The following is a 13,133-nucleotide window of genomic DNA, read 5'->3' on the forward strand; positions in this document are numbered from 1 at the left end:
AGGACTTATTACTTGCAACAAGTAAGGAGAACACCAGGGATCTTTTCCAAAGCAGTGTCTCGCAGAACAGCAAAATTGGGGAAGTTTTAAGCTAAGGGTACTTGCGTACTCATGAAGGGACTTGAGTGGTGTATGTGTATTCATGAAGAGGCTTGAGCAGAGGAGAATTCAGAATAGAATTGGGGCAAAGGTCAACAGAGTCAAAGCTTTAGTTGATTGAAGTCAGAAAAGGTCGTCATCATCATTCCATCCTCCACCTTGATGGGGGCCTTAGTTCCTGCAGAACTCATACAGATTATTACATATATCCCTTGAGGAGGAGCTAGGACTCTGTTTTATCGCTGAACTATTGTTTCTTGACTGCTTTTCCTTTGTTCTTGCATTCTTTCACTTCCCTTAAAATCATTAATTACTGAGACCTGTTCAAAGGCAAGCATTGTGGCCAGGCTTAGATCACAAAATGACTTAGGCCAAAAATGGCCTCTCTTACGTCAAGAAAGCCATGCCTGGTTCTCTTTCTCTGGGGACCCCCTGCCCTATCTGCTTATAATATGAGTATTTATTATTGAAAAATATTTTTTCATAAATAGGAATAGAGGTATTTTAGAAAAAAATATCCCTTCAGGAATAGAAATATCACGTATTTACCTTCTTCATTAAAAACATTGAAGGTTTATTTTGTGTATGTGATACAGTTAACGTGCTAACTCTACATGGTATCCATGCTAAGTTGAAACTAGGGTACTGGAACACTGGAAAAGTGACATTGTTGGCAGAAAGTTCTTCAGAAAGAACTTTAGCAGCTGTATTATAGTTGGTTTAATGCTTGAGTTAATAGTTGGCCAACATAGAAACAAGTTCATCAGACTTTTTCTTCTTTTGACTTTGTAAAGAGATGATTGATCTACAGAAGACAAAAGTAAAATATAAAGAAATTATTTCCGCAATTTCCAAACCTCAGTTGGTTGGTTTCAACTTTTCATGCTTGTTTTTAATGCTTTATTTTAATTATTTTAGTAATTAATGATCTTAAGTAATTTTTGTTTTCAAACATTGGAAGAATAACAGAGTTAACTTACGTTTAATTTTAGTTTATTTTATGGTGGTCTGTATATTCTATATATTTTATTATGTGGGTGTATGTCAAGAAATACATAATAGTTGTGATTCTATAAAAATAAATATCAATAATGAGGATATTTAATTATTTCAGTTTGTGGTTTGTAAAGTTAGGCTCTTTGCAAGTTGAAAGTGTCAAAAACAAATCTAGACTTAGGTAAAAAGAAGAGGCTTTATTCAAAAAGATTATTATAATAAGGGGTCGAGGGTTATCTCAATAGGAAGAGGAGGAATATTGCAGTAGGAAGAACCACTTTGACCATGAGATCTATAAGCATCTCAGTTCAAGCAGAAAAGGGCTTTTCTTTTTCAGGGAGAAGTGAACAGGCTGGAATGAATTGGATGTGGGACAGTGGGATGAGAGGGTGGCATGACTGGACAGTTGATCAGGGAATGTTTTTCCTTGAGGCCAGCTGATTATTGGGAGGGAGTCTTTAAAGAGGGGTTGCTCACCTTCTATTGCTCAAGGGTGGCCCAAAGTTCAGGGGCTTGGAGGAAGGAGAGAAGCCTGAATAAATTTAGGTCAAGTCCAGTTAACAGGCATTGATCGACCAGAATGGTCAATGGGGACAAATAGTTCAGCTAATCATTTATGAGATAAACAATGGGAATTTGGAGTGTCTGTGTCTTGGTCTTGTCATAGGTTACAAGGGGTCATCGTGAGTTTTATCTAAGTTACATGGGGAAGAGTTGTTCTTTGCAGTAAGCTGTTTCCAGGAACACAAAGGGGGTGGGGGGTAATTTCTTGACAGTCTTTGCTTTCCAGGAGTACAGAATTCAGATGAAGTTCAACGTTGTCTCAGGTTTCCCTCTGGTGATTGAGTAAATTCACAAAAGATAGTAGGCCTTGGTAGGTGAACGGACAGGTCTCACGGAGAAGTGGAGCACTGTTCAGGATACAGCATAGTGTTGGCCAGCAGGAAGTGTGGAAGCCTGCTCAGCCTGTTCCTCTCTCAGAAGTGACTGTCGGTTCCTATGTGCTGTATCTGCTTTTCCGTAATTAGAGCTCAGTTTTTCTCTTTCTCTTCTTCTAATGCCTTTGTATTTCCTTCCTCCTCTGGGACCTCTGTAAACTGTAAACTCTTCATGAGAGAGCATGTGTCTGGGTCATTTAATCTGCACCCAATGTGAATCACTCCTTCTGGATACAATTCCATCCTCAGATCACCTCGTTCCTACAAGTCTCCCTTATATCTGGTCTCTATGGGCTGTTCATTTGTGGCTCTGGGTAAACAAGATGCTTTCTGTGATACGAGGGGCCTCTGGAGAAGACAGGCCCTTGGAAAGAGTCTCATCAGCTCCTTTCCAGTACAGAGGTTTCATCGGATACTCTCGTAGTTAGTAAGTCATCAATGATTTATTTATTTATTTATTTTTGGCTGTGCCATGTGGCATGCAGGATCCTAGTTCGGCAGCCAGGGACCAAACCCGCACCCCCTGCAGTGGAAGTGCAGAGTCTTAACCACTGGACCACCAGGGAAGTCCCTACCAATGATTTATTTAGGAAGTTCCTGAAGTCTATAAACATATGAACTTTAATTTAAAACAATTAAAATTAATTAAAAACTATATATACATCACCAGCCTTCCTCTATATACTTGTAATTTCCAGCCATTGATCCCAGTTCTGCCCTACGGAGTATAATCAATGACATTTATTTCCTTCTTAAATACCTTAAGACCATTCTCATGAGTTTTCTCTTTCTTGTTATTAACATAACATTGAATTTGCCATGTTAGCATACTTCATAATATCAGTAATTACGGTTTTTCCTGAATTTTGTTAGCTGTATACCTGTTTATCTCCTCACTGCGGCTACAGACTAGTGTCTTTTTCACTTTTTGTGTCATCTCCCTAAGCAATGTCTTGTCCTTATGTTCTTAATAAACACCTGATACTATGTATTTATTAAATTGAAATATATGCAGTTGGATTTGTAGCACCCATAGCACATTCAGCACTGGGGACTTGACACAGTGAACACAATTTTGGCTCTGATTTTAAAAAAACGATTTATTTGATATTTTTCTGATCAATCAATAAAAATAATTTGGGGGGTAACTTTTAGCAAAATAAAATAAAATGGTGCTAAACAGGAAAACATCACTAACAGGAAAACATCCCATCACTATTTTGATTCTTTGTCCTTGCCTGTATGTGTAATTTTTCGTAGCTGTCACTTAGTGTACAGGGGTTTGATGAATTTATATAAAGGCAGGCAGCAACTTCCAAAAACCATTTGGCACCTTTAGCTTACTTCTCTGGCTGAGATAATTATAATTTGGCCATGTTCTACATCTCACAAGGACAACCTCATCAGGAAGTACTCAGGTAGATGGAAAAGAGATTCCAAATATACAGTGTAATGACTCTATTTTACAGCTTTCTGCGGTGCCGCTTGTTTGCCTGGTGTGTCGGGAGAGGAACAGCTGTTAACCTTTCAGGTGAACAAGGCAACATGGCAGTCAACTCCAGAGCTGCCTCTAGTGAGAGGGGAATGAGAGGCAATGTGCCCAGTCAAGGTGCCAAAGCAGCCCAGTCATCACTTTCTATCACTTGTAAAGCTCTCTTTCCATGTCCATATTGGACATGGGAACACCTGGTCTTAGTTGCTATTAATGAAATTATTTGATATTTAAAATTTTTTCCCAATAAAGTACTTTTTGAACTTTCTTAGAGTTCTTTAAATGTGACCCAGGATGAGCCTCCTATATATTATATTCTTCTCTGTAGGAAATAATGCATATTTTGTATATTTTAATAAAATAGATTTTGTAGGCAGTAGGGTACATAGGGAAGTAACACAAATTTTAGATTCAGGCAGACCAGGTTCCAATTCAGACTCTCGTACCCAGGGCCATTTTTTTGTTTAAACTTTTTATATTGAAATAATTATAGGCAATTGCAAAAATAGTACAAAGAGTCTTGTGTAAGTCCTGTAGCTATAGTACAATATCAAAACCAGGTAATTGGCATTGGTGCATTGCTATTAACTAGCCTATTGACCTTATTCAAGTTTCAACATTTTTTAACCGGCGTTCGTGTGTTGTGTGTGTGTGTGTGTAGTTCTATGCAAGTTTATGCCGTGTATAGATGCTTGTAACCACCACCACCACCACGATCGAGAACTGTTCTATTATCATGAAAGAACTCCCTCGTGCTACCCTTTGTAGTGGCACCCACCTCCTTGCCCCCCACCCCGTTCTCCATCTCTATAGTTTTGTCATTTTAAGAATGTTATATAAATGGAATCATACAGCATGTAACCTTTTGAGACTGATTTTTTTTATTGAACATAAAGCCCTTGAGGTCCATTCAGGTTGTTGCATGTATCAGTAGTTCATTCCTTCTTATTGCTGAGTAATAAGTCTGTTGTATTGATATACCAAAGTTTGTTCAGCCATTCACCCACTGAAGGGCATTTGGGTTCTCATCAGTATTTTTCTGTAACCAATAGAGCTGCTGTAATGATTCAAGTACAGTTTTTTGTACGTAGCAGCTTATAAGATGATCTGTTGACTGTAACTAGGCCCTTGTATAATTTTGTAATAAGACTATTGGTCAGCGTTTTGGTCTTTGCTAGAGCTTGGGGAAGAATACATCCATTTAATTTATGGTTCAGTATTATATCATTAGAGACAATTTTAGTTGTACCACAATCACAGAAACATATTTTGTAGGAGATGTGATTTTTATTCATTTGTGGATTGTGGGCTGTATAATGGAAAAGTGGTTAACTTTCCAACTCTAATGGGTTGGCTTTGGCCAAAGGTGAATTCAGTTTGCCATAAAAAGGATTTTTGAAGTGGAAAGTGAGGAAAAGGTTTGTTTATTTTAGTTCTTCCGTTCCCCACCCCAACATGACAAGGAGAGATACATTTACATTGTAGTTAATCATAGAGGGCTTGATGTCAGATCAGTCATTATTTTAAATATGCCTCTTTAACTTCCTGGCCAAATGACCTTCAGTAAATTATTTAACCTTTCTGAGCCTTAGTTTATTCATTGGTACAATGGAGATAGTAATAGGGCCTACTTCGTAGGGCTGTTGTGAAAATCAAAAGAGGTAATATATAGAAAGCACTTCACTCAGTGCCTAGCATATAGATACACTCAGTGCCTAGCATATAGATACACTCAGTAAACAGTAGCAGAATTATACTGCTTAGTTCTAATATCAGAAAAATGATTTTTTTTCTATCAGTGTCACAAGGTAAATTATGCATGTTCTTCAAGTCTTATGCACAGTTAGACATTTAACCAACTAAAAGGGTTTATCCTATATTCTACAGCTTTAGCTGTTATACTTACTTGAATTGTGTCCAAGAAAAGTTGTCCAATTCTGAGGCTTTATAATAAAAGCTGAGTTTCTGTAACATTGTTGGTAATTCATATGAACTAATGACAAAGGGAAATAATTGTTTTCATTTACTTTAGTGGTGTTTTTACTGCATTAGTTGTGAATGTCATAATCGTGACAAAAATTACGATAGTGACATGTGATTGGATAGATAACCATTTAATAGCTGGGTATAATTTAATTAATATAGAATATCTGAATATTTACATAGGCAAATCAGGTAGTGAGACTTCATGTGATGGAAGAAATGTTACTTTATAAAAGTTTTTTTAAATAATCCCCTCTACTTGCTTAAAATAAATGTTATTTTAATGTGCTTTTTTCAGTAAAGCTGAAATAAAGCTTATTTGAAATTAGAGTTCAGATCATTGGGAAAATATTGGGTGGGCCAAAAAGTGCCTTCGGTTTTTTAAATAAAAATAAAAGCACCTTTTTTATTTTCACCAAGAACTTTATTGAACAAACGTATTCACCCTTTTGTTCCATTACCTTCTGCCATTTTTCAGGCAACTTCATGATTCCATCTTCCCAAAACTTTTTATGTTTTTGAGAAAAGAACTATTCCAGGTACCTTTTACAGTCTTCCAGGGAATTGAAATTTTTTCCATTAAGAGAATTTTTGTAAAGACCAAAATAAATGGAAATCTGAAGGTGCAATGTCTGGTGAATACGGCGGATGAATCCGAACTTCCCAGCTAAGCTCTAACGGTTTTTGCCTGGTCATCAAAGTAACATGCGGTCTTGTGTTATCCAGAAGGAAGATTATGCGTTTTCTGTTGACTAATTCTGGACGCTTTTCATTGAGTGCTGCTTTCAGTTGGTCTAATTGGGAATAGTACCTGTTGGAATTAATCGTTTGGTTTTCTGGAAGGAGCTCACAATTGAGGACTCCCTTCCAATCCCACCGTATACACAACATCACCTTCTTTGGATGAAGATCGGCCTTTGGTGCAGTTTGTGGTGGTTCATTTCGCTTGCCCTACAATCTCTTCCATTCCACATTGTTGTACAGTATCCACTTTTCATCGCCTGTCACAATTTGTTTTAAAAATTGAACATTTTCATTACGTTTCAGTAGAGAATCACATGTGGAACTGTGGTCAAGAAGGTTTTTTTGGCTTAACTTATGTGCAACCCAAACATCAAAGCAATGAACATAACCAAGCTGGTGCAAATGATTTTCAGTGCTTGCTTTGGATATTTTTAATATGTTGGCTATTTCCCACATGGTATAACGTTGATTGTTCTCAATTATTGTTTCGATTTGATTGCTGTCAACTTCAACTGGTCTACCCGACCGTGGAGTATTATCCAGTGAGAAATCTCCAGCACAAAACTTTGCAAACCACTTTTGACACGTTTGATCAGTCACAGCACCTTCTCCATACACTGCACAAATCTTTTTGTGTGTTTCAGTTGCGTTTTTACCTTTCTTGAAATAATGCAGCATAATATGCCGAAAATGTTGCTTTTTTCCATCCATCTTCAATATTAAAATGGCTACACAAAAACTGACCAATTTTGATAAGTCTTTTTTTAAATGCAAGCTGATATGGCAGCTGTCAAATACAATCTAACAAAATTGTTTCGATTGAAGTTAAAGACAACTAAGTGCTACTAGAGCCATCTTATGGAAAAAACCAAACAAACTTTTTGGCCCACCCAATAGGTTCATTTACTCAGAAATATTTTGGACAGAATTGACAGCAACTGCTTGATACAATATGAAATTTCATCTCTACTAACAAAGCCCTAAAATTTTATTCTTCATTAAATTTCTGTATTATATGTTTCGTCTTTTGTGTACGGCCCCGGGCGTCCCTGGGAGTCCCGACCAGCAGGACAAATCCTTGTGAGTCCGAGGAGGAACCTGTGGGGGTTGAAAAAAGGGGGAAGGGCAGGAGACGCGAAAGAATGGAGGCAAGACAGAATCCTGATCAAGCCTCAAACTTTTATTGCTGCGGTAGCTGTATTTATACACTGCAGAGAAAGGGGGGCGGGATTCAGAATGAGGGAAGTACTTGGCTAATCATCATTGGTGCTGCGTGCGCGGGCTTTCATTTTAGGCGCGAACTTCTATCTCATAAATCAGGAAGAGAAGCAGGGTGTCGGCCATCTTCTAATGGCGAAAACTTCTTGGCTCCCAACATTTCCTCCCTTTTTATTTCTTTTAAGGAGGTGGGCATTAACCGAGTGAGGGAGTAGTGACCTGAATCCTCCCGTGGACAAGGTATGTGTGTCCACACTCATCGGCTCTTGGTATCTTTTGGGGAGGAGAGGCAGAGCCAAAAATAATCTTAGCTACTAAAAGCCAAAAACAATGTTTAGATACCAACCTCTATCATAATTCAGGTATACTCACAGGGAATAACAGAGATTACCTTGTATATACATATATACACGTTTTCCCTTGTGCATGCTTTGCTGCCACACTCAACTCGGTACCCATACCCTCCATCAAAGAGGGGGGTAGGCATGTCTCTGTTTCATGCCGCTCCAGTGGAGGGGCAGCCAAAATCATCCTTTGGTTCTGCTTCTGTAATGGCGAGGCGATGGTAATGTATCAGGTTAAATTTTGAGGCAAGTGGGGAGTGCTTTCAGCCTGTCCAACAACCAGCAAAGATGACAGGATCAGGGTCACAACGGATAGCTCATGTCGTCTCTGCCGCTCTTTCAATATTAGGAGGGTCTCCATCTTTTTCTGAAAAAGAAAAAGAAATACAATCTCAGGGAAAAGGGCCCTGGATAAAATTTATTACTTTATAGAACTTATAGGTTTAATAAGGCGCTCAGGCAACCAGCGTGCTCCACCTTCTTTGGTATTATATACACATGCGGATCCCCTCCCCCAGATGAGGAGTGGATCGGGTCCATGCCATTTAAAGGTCAAAGGGTCTTTCCACATAACTTGTGCATATTGATTTTTAGTTTCTTGATGCCAAAGGCGATCGGCGGCAGATCTACCATTATTATCTAATTGTAAAAAATTAATTACAAACAGGGCATGACTAAGAATATTTTTTGGGGAATTTTTTGTAGCAGTTAAATCATTATTTTTAAGCTTGGAAATGGTATTTTTAAGGGTTTGATGGGCTCTTTCTACTATGCCTTGACCCTGGGGGTTATATGGAATTCCCGTAAGATGTTTTATTTGAAGCCGGGTGCAAAAATCTTGGAAAGCCTGGGAGGTATACCCAGGCCCATTATCTGTTTTAATTATTTGAGGCTTGCCTAAAACTGTAAAACATTGGAGCACATGTGAAATAATGTTTTTTGTGGCTTCTCCTCCCTGAAGGGAGGCATATATAAAGCCGCTAAAGGTATCAATGGACACATGAATAAATTTTAATTTTCCAAATTTAGCAAGATGGGTAACATCCATCTGCCAGATTTCATTAGGTAATAGACCTCTTGGGTTTACCCCAAGATGTGGAAGAGGTAAAAATGTAACGCACCCTGGACAATTTTTTACAATTTGTCTTGATTGTTCTCGAGTAAGCTTAAACATTAAGCGAAGAGTATGTGCATTAACATGATGTAGCTGATGAAATTGAGTAGCTTGAGAAACAGAATCAGAGGTTACGGTGCACATCAGGCGGGCATTTTTATCAGCTAAATCATTGCCCTGAGAGAGGGGTCCAGGAAGATCTGTATGAGCCCTAAGATGATCAATAAAAAAAGGCGCTTGTCTTCGAAGTATAAGACTTTGAAGTTGTTGAAAAAGGGGAACAGCATTGGAAGAGGGTTTAATATATGGAACAGTTTCTAAAAGGGGGACGGACAAAGCTATATATGAGCTGTCCGTATATAAATTAAAGGGGATATTCTGTAACATCTCAAAAACCTGAAGAATGGCAAAAAGCTCAACAAGTTGTGCTGATAAAAAGGGGGACTGTACCCTATAGGGCTGATTATTTATAACAAATACAGCAACACCGGATGATGATCCATCAGTGAATACTAGGGCAGCATCTCCCAGAGGAACAGCAGAAGTGATTTTGGGAAATATAAACAGATGTTTTCTAGCAAACTGAAGGAGCTTATCAGGTGGATAATGATTATCAATATTACCCTGAAAGGAGGATAAGGAAACAAGCCATTTATCATCAGTTTGTAATAACCAACCAAGCTCTTCTTTGGTATAGGGGAGAATCAAATGATCAGGATCTCTGCCAAAAAATTGACGGCTTTTTTCTCTGTCCAAAGTAAGAACCTGTGCTACTAAGGAAGGGTAGGTCTTAAGCACTTTATTAGGAGATACGGACAAATGTATCCACAAGAGGGGATGATCTTGCCATAGGACTCCAGTGGGTGTATGTGCAGTGGCACAAATAATCAAACTAAAGGGACGACCATAATCTAAAAAGGTAATCTGTTGACATCTAATGGCCTTTTCTACTAATTGAAGAGAAGTTTTAGCCTCCTTAGTCAGCCTACGGGGTGACAAGGGATCTGATGGCCCTTGTAAAATTTCGAATAAGGGTTTTAACTCTCCCGTAGTAAGTTTAAGATACGGTCGTAGCCAATTAATATCTCCCAAAAATTTTTGAAAATCATTGAGGGTTTGCAAATGTGATACTTGTATGTGTATCTTTTGAGTGGTAATTATTTTTTTGTTTAATTCGAAACCAAGATAATAGTATGGATCTTTTAATTGTACCTTATTTGAAGCAATTTGAAGGCCAGAGGAAGCAAGATTATCTTTTAAATCTTGATAACACTTAAGGAGTTCATCAGTTGATTTTCCAGCCAAAAGAATATCATCCATATAATGAATGATATAGATACCAGGCCAACGAGCCCTAAGAGGGTCTACAGCTTGTGCAACAAATTTTTGACATAAGGTGGGGCTATTGGCCATACCCTGCGGGAGGACCTTCCATTGAAAACGTGGCATTGGGCCTTTAAAATTAATTACTGGGAGACTAAATGCAAAACGCTCTCTATCCTGAGGATGGAGAGGGATAGTAAAAAAACAATCTTTAAGATCAATAATGATTTTAAAATAGCCAGCTGGAATGGCAATAGGAGAAGGCAAGCCAGGCTGTAAAGCTCCCATAGTAAACATTGTTTTATTAATTTCCCTAAGATCTTGGAGAAGTCGCCATGAGCCAGATCTCTTTTTTATCACAAATATAGGGGTATTCCATGGCGAAGTAGTGGCTTCTAAATGTCCAGCGGCCAATTGTTCCTGCACTAACTTTGTGGCAGCTGTAAGTTTTTCTTCTGTTAGAGGCCATTGGTCCACCCAAACGGGATCATTAGTTTTCCATCGTATTTTGTCCGCATGGGACACAGGAAGGTCAATGGCCGCTAAGAAAAAGGCGAACTGCCTAGGCCCTGGCGATTTATGTTAGATGCCAGGGAAATAGGTCGTGTAATACCCTGATTATTTTTTCCTAAGCCTAAGCCTGGTAGAAACCCTTGGTTTAGCATTTGTTGGGTCACCACCTCATTGGGGCTGGCCATGATTAACTTTAATTGTGACAGGATGTCACGTCCCCAAAGATTCAACGGGATATGTGGCAAAATATAAGGTTGTACCTGTCCAGTATTACCTTCAGTATCTATCCATGTAAGAACTTTAGAACTCCGTTTAGGATTGGTAGAATGTCCTATGCCTTGTAAATGAGTTATAGACACTGTACAAGGCCAAGAGGAGGGCCAATATTTTTCCGAAATAACTGTTGCATCGGCTCCTGTATCGACTAAACCCTCAAATTTCTTTCCATCTAACCACAGGGTTAGGAGTGGCCTTTCAGGAGTAATTTGTTGGACCCAATAAACATCTGAGGAGCCAAAAGCAGCATCTGCTCTAGGACAATTAATATGGCTCTTATTTAAAGAATTTAGGGGCAACAATACTAACTGTGCTATCCTTTGACCTTTAGGGATTGATATAGGGCCCTGTAAAGCAGATGCCAAAAGGGTAATTTGACCTGAATAATCATTATCAATAACACCAGGTATAATTTGGAGGCCAGCCAAAGCGGAACTACCTCTTCCTAAAATTAAACCAAAAGTATTTGGGGGCAGGGGGCCATAAACTTCTGTGGGAATTGGTTGTACTCCTTGTTCTGGGACTAATATTGAGTCGGTGGAGGCACAGAGGTCCAATCCTGCGCTTCCGGGTGTGGCTCGACAGAGGGAGCCAACATCTGGGTGCAGGGAACTTGTCCAGATTTTTGAGGAACAAACCGAATTGCCCCTTGGTTTGGTTCCAAGGAAGGGGCCAGGGGCTGGCCCCGTGAAAAGTTTCCCTGTTTTTTGGGGAGCAATTGGCCATTTATATCCGTTTTTGAAAAACATTCTGAAGACCAATGTTTGCCTCTTTTACAACGAGGGCAAACGGTGGTGGGAGGAGCCCGGGATTGATATTGGGGTTGTTGTGGGTTAGCCTTTAATGACTGTCCTTGTCTATGTAATGAACAATCCCGGGCAAAATGTCCAGGTTGTTTGCAATTATAGCAAGTTTTTTGTTGTTTATCTAGGACGGATGTATCGTTAATAAAATCTTTTAGAGCAGCTCCAATCGCAAGACCAACAGAATGGGAGGGACCAATTCCGGAGCACAACTTAATGTAATCAGCCAGGCTACCACCACGATGAGCCCGAAGGGCAGCTTGGCAGGCCGGATTGGCATTTTCATAAGCTAAATGTTTAACAAAGGCATTATCAGTTTCACTATCACCCACTACACGCTCGGCGGCGTCCGTGAGGCGGCTAATAAACTCACAATAAGGCTCTTCTGGTCCCTGGCGAATTTTTGCCAAGGAAGTTGTGGGCGAACCCTTAGGCGGAAGACGGCGCCAGGCCTTAAGGCCAGCATGTGGTATTTGAGCCAACAAACCAGGGGGAAAAGCAGCCTGAGACTCATTGGATTCATAGGGGGGACGGCCAAGTAATTTATCTCGGGTCCATGATCGGGAAGTTCTGTTTTCAGCATTTCTTTGGGCAGTTTCTCTACAATTTTCTGCAAATTCAGTGCGCCATAAAACAAAATCTCCCCCAGAAAGGGTGGCCCGAGCCAGGGTAAGCCAATCATTTGGGGTCAGCCAGCGATCGCTTAATCCCTCCAAGATTGCCAATGTATAAGGGGCTGTGGGCCCATAATTATTGACAGCAGATTTTAAATCTTTTATATGTTTTAAATTGAGGCGGCGATATTTATGTTCAAAAGGGCCGCCCCCAGAAAAATTATGAATATCTGGTCCCTCATCAGGTTCAGGAGATTCTTCTCCCTCTTCCTCTTCCCCTTCCTCACTATCTTCAGCTTGAATTTCACCTTGAGTGGGTAAATTTTGACTGCGAGTAACAGGGAAGGCTAACTTAATGGATCCTGGTTTTTGTCGAAGCGGGGGTTTATTGGGACCGTTCGAGACATTAAAAGAAGTAAGCTCCACCTCAAGGGCCTTAAGCTCCTTTAGGAGATCCAAGCGTTCCCGTTTTTGTTGTAAAACATCTCTCAAAGAGGAAATTTCCTGGGTTAAGGCCATCTTAGCCTGTCGAAGGGGATCAATCAGGGGGGCAATGGGAGCAGGGGCGCTAAAGGCAGGCATCTGATGAGGAGTATTATAAGATGGTGGAGGCTTCAAAAGGGGGAATCCCCAGGGATCATCATTGCGATGATAACGAGCAGCCTGCTCATCGAGA

The 13,133-nt window shown here is 39.7% G+C and overlaps 1 protein-coding gene across 1 annotated transcript in view; it reads left to right on the forward strand.

Moving 5' to 3' along the window:
* MACROD2 (mono-ADP ribosylhydrolase 2) overlaps nt 1-13,133 on the forward strand; it is a 1,989,932-nt gene that overhangs the window by 88,075 nt on the left and 1,888,724 nt on the right. The window lies entirely within an intron of this gene.

This window comes from Delphinus delphis, chromosome 15 (genome assembly GCF_949987515.2).
Source record: "Delphinus delphis chromosome 15, mDelDel1.2, whole genome shotgun sequence".
NCBI lineage: Eukaryota > Metazoa > Chordata > Mammalia > Artiodactyla > Delphinidae > Delphinus > Delphinus delphis.